Source organism: Arachis hypogaea, chromosome 9 (assembly GCF_003086295.3).
Source record: "Arachis hypogaea cultivar Tifrunner chromosome 9, arahy.Tifrunner.gnm2.J5K5, whole genome shotgun sequence".
NCBI classification, from domain to species: Eukaryota; Viridiplantae; Streptophyta; class Magnoliopsida; order Fabales; family Fabaceae; genus Arachis; species Arachis hypogaea.
Genome location: NC_092044.1, coordinates 24,040,487 through 24,048,626, shown reverse-complemented (window position 1 = coordinate 24,048,626; position 8,140 = coordinate 24,040,487).

Below are 8,140 nucleotides of genomic sequence, written 5' to 3'. Positions count from 1 at the left end.
TAGTTTTTAGTTAAAATTCACTTTTCTAGACTTTACTATGAGTTTGTGTGTTTTTCTGTGATTTCAGGTATTTTCTGGCTGAAATTGAGGGACCTGAGCAAAAATCTGATTCAGAGACTAAAAAGGACTGCAGATGCTGTTGGATTCTGACCTGCCTGCACTCAAAGTGGATTTTCTGGAGCTACAGAAGCCCAATTGGCGCGTTCTCAACGGCGTTAGAAAGTAGACATCCTGGGCTTTCCAGCAATATATGATAGTCCATACTTTTCCCAAGATTTGATAGCCCAAACCGGCGTTCAAAGTCACCCTCAGAATTCCCAGCGTTAAACGCCGGAACTGGCACAAGGATGGGAGTTAAACGCCCAAACTGGCACCAAAGCTGGCGTTTAACTCCAAGAAGAGTCTCTACAAGAAAATGCTTCAATGCTCAGCCCAAGCACACACCAAGTGGGCCCGGAAGTGGATTTTTATGTCATTTACTCATCTTTGTAAACCCTAGACTACTAGTTCTCTATATATAGGACCTTTTACTATTGTATCTTCTGATCTTTTGGACATCTAGTTCTTAGATCAGATCTTGGTTCTTCTGGTTCCCTCTCTGGGGCCGAAGCCAATGATCACTCTTGTTCTTATGTATTTTCAACGGTGGAGTTTCTACACACCATAGATTAAGGTGTGGAGCTCTGCTGTACCTCGAGTATTAATGCAATTACTATTGTTCTTCTATTCAATTCCGCTTGTTCTTGTTCTAAGATATCACTTGCTCTTCAACTTGATGAATGTGATGATCCGTGACACTCATCATCATTCTCACCTATGAACGTATGCCTGACAACCACCTCCGTTCTACCTTAGATTGGGTGGATATCTCTTGGATTCCTGATACACGATGCATGGTTGATCGCCTGACAACCGAGCGCTCGCCTGACAATCGAGCCAGCCATTCCATGAGATCAGAGTCTTCGTGGTATAGGCTAGAACTGATGGCGGCATTCAAGAGAATCCGGAAGGTCTAAACCTTGTCTGTGGTATTTTGAGTAGGATTCAATGATTGAATGACTGTGACGTGCTTCAAACTCCTGAGGGCGGGGCGTTAGTGACAGACGCAAAAGAATCACTGGATTCTATTCCGGCCTGATTGAAAACCGACAGATGGATAGCCGTGCCGTGACAGGGTGCGTTGAACATTTCCACTGAGAGGATGGGAGGTAGCCACTGACAACGGTGAAACCCTTGCATAAGCTTGCCATGGAAAGGAGTAAGAAGGATTGGATGAAGACAGTAGGAAAGCAGAGAGACGAAAGGGACAAGCATCTTCATACGCTTATCTGAAATTCCTACCAATGAATTGCATAAGTATCTCTATCTTTATCTTTATGTTCTATTCATCATTCATAACCATTTGAGTTTGCCTGACTAAGATTTACAAGGTGACCATAGCTTGCTTCATACCAACAATCTCTGTGGGATCGACCCTTACTCGCGTAAGGTTTATTACTTGGACGACCCAGTACACTTGCTGGTTAGTTGTGCAAAGTTGTGATAAAGAAGTGAGATTACAATTGTGCGTACCATGTTGATGGCGCCATTGATGATCACAATTTTGTGCACCATATTGATAGAGCTTATTTGAAGTCCAAGCATTAGTAGAAGTTTCAGGATGAGTTCAAGCACAAGCTGCCATGACAAGGAGCTCACCAAATGACCAACTTAAGGACTTTAACTAAAAGTGATAGGTGGGAGACAACCTACCATGGTATGATCGTTCTTTTTTTTCAATTATAATTTTATTTAGTTTTGTTTGTTTTTTAGTTTTATTTTATTTTATTTCATTGAACCTGGAATTATTCATAACATCTGCATCAGCATCTACATACTGCATTCTACATTTTGCATAAAAAAAAGAAAGCACGCGACGCGACAGCGTCGCTAACACGTCCGCGTCGCAGGTGCACTAGGAAGAAAACAAAAGTGGACAGAGAGTCACACGAAAGCGTAGCTGGAGGCGTGCCTTAGGCACAAATATGCCCACGCGTCTGCGTCATGTGCAAAATAGCCTCCCACGTGTCCGCGTCATCCACGTGAACGCATGGCTCTGTGAAATTGACGTAAATGGGTGTATGGCAGTAAGTTGGGCTGGAATAGGGTTGGACTCGTGCTAGAAGCCCAAGCCCTCCCACGCAAATACGTGCCCCACGCGGCCGCGTCGTTTTCCAAAAACGGTCATCCATGCGATCGCGTCAACCACGCGAACATGTCACCCAGATTTTTGGCCAAATGAGTTTGAAACAGAGAGTTGCGCGAACGCGAGGCTGCACTCGTGCCAATCGCACAAATCATGCCACGCAATCACGTAACCCACGCATCCGCGTCACCTGACCTTATCGCACACCACGTGACCACGTCACTCATGCGTCCGCGTTGCCTGCGTCGTACAACTTATCCAGATCAGCGCCAATTATCTTATCTTTTCTTTTCTAACCCTAATTTCTTCTATCTTTTCTTCTTTTTTCTTTCTTTCTTACTTTATCTCTTTAACTTCTCATCCCTCTTCACTTCCATTCTATTTTACTTAATTTATTTGCATAGTTCATTCATTGCATTATAATTTTGTGCATATTTTTCTTTTCTTTTCTAAATTTATTACTTTTCCATTAGTGTTAAATTTTCTTTTTCAACTGTTGTATCTTTTCTGGTATTCTTATGGTGCTTCATGACTTGTTTTATTCTGATTGGGTATTATTATTCATAAGTCAATGCCATTCTTTTATGATACTTGTATTCTATTTGCATTGATATGCACTTATACTGTCTTTCATTACCCACACTCTTCCCCTTTGCTGCAATTTTTGCACTATTGATATGCCATGTGCCTCTACTATTTTTTCACTTGCATGTTTTAGCTACCATGTAATTGAGACCTTCATTACCTGGCATTAACCCCCCATACTTTATTTGTTTTTCTATCTTTATTTCTGGGTTACTTTTCTTCTTGTTCCTCTTCTTTCAGGATGGCCACCAAAGAAGAGAAAGGAAAAGCTTCTAAATGGGGAGACAAACAAGTCCATCTGCACAATCCTTGGAGAAAAGCATCAGTTGTCGCAACCCGTCCACTTGCACATCTCATCATGCACCGAGGACGGTGCAATCTTTAAGTGTGGGGAGGTCGATACCAACTTCCATGGGTTAGTTACTCTCCATCTCAACACCAATGGTTTATTTTCCTTGTTAGTTGTTGCATTTGCATGTTTGATTGCATATTTTACCACTTGGTTAAAGTAATATTTTCTTTTTTCAAGAAACTTTTTAGAGTATTTCACTAATTTAAATTAAAACTTTTTATTAAACTTGGTTGAAGAAATATTATTTTGGAACATGGTTTTTAGAGCTCAAACACACAAAACCAGTGAGATTTTGAGCCTATTTGATTGGTTGCATTTTATCGACCAATATTTTATTTTTTTTTGTGTTTTTCTCTCTAAAATTGTGATCTTTGTCTTGCTTGATTCTATATTTTCATTGTTTAATGTATGCATGCACTTATATGATTGAGGCCTTATTTTATTGAGCTTACATACCCATATGGTCTTAACCCTTCATTATCCCTTGCAAACCAATTTGAGCCTATTTTACCCCTTTTATTCTTTACTTTAGCACATCATTAACTCTAAGTGGAAAACAATAATGTCCTTAATTTGAATCCTTGGTTAGCTTAGAGTAAGTAAGAGTGCTTATGATTTAAGTGTGGGAAAATTGGGTTTGGAAACATTTGGTTTAAGAATTGGGTGTTGTATATCTTTATGAAAATGTGAAAGAAATGTTTAGAACATGTTCATGCATTCAATAATTTAATCATATGCATTGAAAAAATAAATAAAATAAATAAAATAAAAAAAGAGAGAAAAGAAAAAATAGAAAAAAAAGGGAAAAAGAAAAAAAAGCAGAAAAATAAAAAGGGGACAAAATGCCCCAAGGTAAATGGCGATAACAATGCATATGTACTGTACTCCAAACTTGGAATGCATAAATATGTAGTAAACGCAGTTAATGGGTAGTTATTAATTTTATATTATGATTACATGTATTGTCTTAAGTTAGGGGGGAAAAGTTTAGGTTAATTAAGGATTCAGATTTTAGTCCACTTGACCAAATACAATCCTACCTTGACCTTGACCCCATTACAACCCTTAAAAGACCTCTTGATATTTGTATTGGTGCATTAAATTTTTGTTGATTGTTAGATAAAGAGCAAGCCTTAGAAAGCAAGATTAGTAGAGAATTGAGAGAATTGAACCTTGAACACTTGAGCGATTAGAGTGTATACACTTCCGAGGGTTCGATGCTTGATTCCTTGTTCCCTGCTTTCATGAGCTATTTTCTTCTTGCAAGTCATTTGTACTTTGTTTTTGTGATTTGAATTAGTGAAATCCAGTTCATATTTGTTCTTGAAAGATTTATTTACTTTTTCACCAAGTAGGTAGAATCATTTTAGCATGTAGTTGAATTCATATACATAGGTTGCAATTCATGAGTCTCACTTTCCCTTATTCATTCTCTTTGTCTCCTTGAGCTTAGCATGAGGACATGCTAATGTTTAAGTGTGGGGAGGTTGATAAACCACTATTTTATGGTTTATCTTGTGCTAAATTGAGTGGTTTTTATCATCTTTTCACCCACTTATTCATATGAATTGCATGATATTATAATTCCTTCCCAAATTTATTCTATGATTGAAAACTTGCTTCCTAAAGCTTTAAATTGTGTATTTTAATTTCTATTTTATACCATTCAATGCTGTGATCTATGCATTAAGTGTTCCAAGCTTCATAGGGCAGAAATGACTTAGAGAATGGAGAGGAAGCTTGCAAAAATGGAAGGAACACAAGAAATTAAGGAGATGACCAGCGAAAAGCGACGCAGACGCATGGCTCACGCGACTACGCAAAATGGAGGAAATCGCAGTGACGCGCTCGTGTGCCTGATGCGAACGCGTGGATTGGAAGCTGCACGAGTGACGCAAACGCGTAGGCGACGCGTACGCATGGAGAGGAAAATCGCTAAATGACGCGTACACGTGACCGACGCGTACGCGTGACATACGCGATCTGTAGAAATTACAGAATACGCTGAAGATGATTTTGGGCCGCGTTTTGACCCAGATTTCAGCCCAGAAACACAGATTAAAGTCAGGGAACATGCAGAGACTCAACATATCAGATCACCTCACACGATTTTAGGTTTAGATGTAGTTTTTAGAGAGAGATGTTCTTTCCTCTCTCTTAGAATTTAGGATTAGGATTCCTTTTAAAGGATTTAGGATTTCTTCTTCTCAATTTTTAGTTTCAATGTTCCTTTTATTTATTTTCTCAATTTAGTTTATGAACTCTTCATGTTTGGATTGATTTTCTTTTATTAATGGAATTTGAGGTATTTCAGATCTATGATTTTATTTAGCTTTGTACACTCTTAGCTTTGGTTGATTAATTGGAGACACTTGAGTTATCAAACTCAACTATTGATTGAAATTGGAATTACTGATTGATCTGGATCACTCTAAAGCTAGTCCTTCCATAAGAATTGACTAGAACTTGAGGATCAAGCTAATTAGTCCACTTGACCTTCCTTTGTTTAGTAAAGGCTGACCAAGTGGGATTAAAACCCAACTCTCATCACACCTGATAAGGATAACTAGGATAGGAATTCCAATTCTCATACCTTGCCAAGAGAGTTTCTAATTATTAATTTATTTTTCTTGCCATTTAAATTACTTATTCCTTATTTCAAAAACCCAAAATAAAATATATCTTTTTTCATAACCAATAATAAATCATACTTCCCTGCAATTCCTTGAGAAGATGACCCGAGATTTGAATACTTCGGTTATTTATTTTTATTGGGTTTGCTTAAGTGACAAACAAAACTTTTGTACGAAAAGATTCTCTATTGGTTTAGAAGCTATACTTACAACGTGATTATATTTGGGAATTTCTTTACCGATAGAAAATCTGACCATCAAGGTTCATCTTCCCAAGTTTCATTACCAAATAGCTTGGAATTCAGCTTCATGATTGCTCCTAAATACTGGGCCACTTGCCCTTCAATAATATCTTCATCTTCTTCAGAAGATGAATAGTCATCAGAGCTTATGAATGGTAAAAGGAAGGTCAAAGGAATCTCTATGGTCTCTATATGAGCCTCAGATTCCTGTGGTTCCTGAAATGGGAACTCCTTTTTGTCCAGAGGATGTCCCATGAGGTCTTCCTCACTGGGATTCACGTCCTCCTCCTCCTCTCTAGGTTCGGCCACACCAAGTAAGGTTATGGCCTTGCACTCTCTTTTTGCATTCTCTTCTGTATTGCTTGGGAGAGTACTAGGAGGAGTTTCAGTGACTCTTTTACTCAGCTGACCCACTTGTGCCTCCAAATTTCTAATGGAGGACCTTGTTTCATTCATGAAACTTAGAGTAGCCTTAGATAGATCAGAGACTATGTTTGCTAGGCTAGAGGGGTTCTGCTCAGAATTCTCTGTCTGTTGCTAAGAGGATGATGGAAAAGGCTTGCTATTGCTAAACCTATTTTTTCCACCATTATTAAAGCCTTGATGAGGCTTGTGTTGATCCTTCCATGAGAAATTTGGATGATTTCTCCATGAGGGATTATAGGTGTTTCCATAGGCTTCACCCATGTAATTCACCTCTGCCATTGCAGGGTTCTCAGGATCAAAGCTTCTTCTTCAGAAGATGCCTCTTTAGTACTGTTGGATGCGTTTTGTAATCCATTTAGACTCTGAGAAATCATATTGACTTGCTCATTCAACATTTTGTTCTGAGCCAATATGGCATTCAGAGCATCAATTTCAAGAACTTCCTTCCTCTGAGGCGTCCCAATACTCACAGAATTCCATTCAGAGGTGTACATGAACTGGTTATTTGCAACCATTTCAATGAGTTCCTGAGCTTCTGTAGGCATTTTTTTTAGGTGAATAGATCCACCTGCAGAATGGTCCAATGACATTTTAGATAATTCAGACAGACCATCATAGAATATATCCAGGATGGTCCATTCTGAGAGCATGTCAGAAGGACACTTTTTGGTCAGTTGCTTGTATCTTCCCAAGCTTCATAGAGGGATTCACCTTCTTTCTGCCTGAAGGTTTGAACATCCACTCTAAGCTTGCTCAGTGATAAACCCCATTTTTAGGGTTTATCTTGTACTGATTTCGAGGGTTCTATCAATGATCCTATGCACTTATTCATATGAAAATACATGATTTTGTGTTCTTTTCCAAATTTTGCCTCATGGATGAAAACATGCTTCTTTTGCACTAAATTAGATACATTATTAATCCTCCTCTAGTACCATTCGATACCGTGACCCGTGTGTTACGTGGTTTCAGAGTTTATAGGGCACGGATGACTCGGAGGAGAGAACGGGAGCATGCATAAAGGAAAGGTGCATGGAAAATCAAGCTTTGAAAACTTCAGCAGTAGCGCGTGCACGCACATGGCGCGTCTGCGCAGATTCGAGCCAAAGCCAGGAGCCAAGCTATGAGTCGGCGTGTTTAGTGACTGGACTATAATCCTCATGGACGCGCCAGCGTGCTTTACGCCTGCGCGCGGATTGCGATCGCCGCAGGGGCGCGCGCGCGTGCTGAGCATGCACGCACCGATGGTCACACATGATTTTTTATGAAAGCATGTGACCAGAATGTGGAGGCAGTTAGAGACCCTGTTTTGGGGAAGAGAATTGGCGGGAAAAGTTTAAGAAGGCCAAAGAGTGAAGGGTTAAGGGACTTTTGACTCATTTTTACATTTTTCTAGATATTTTCCTAGAGTTGGTTACATTTTGGGTAGTGAGAGAACCTCCAACCTCTCTCTAGGATTTCATTCTCCACATTCTCTACTACAATTCTCCTTTGATTTACTTGGTGAGATCCATTGTAATATACTTTTATTTGATGCAATTAGTAGATCTACTCTTCTCCTATTCTCAATTTGTGTTCTTTGATCGTCTCACTTTGAATCTAGCTTTGCCTTTGTTACTTGGATTTGGAACTAGTGAATTGAGGTACTTTCATATCCATTACTTGTAATTGTTCAATTGTGGATAATTGTGTGATTTAGATCCCTTAAATTCAATTC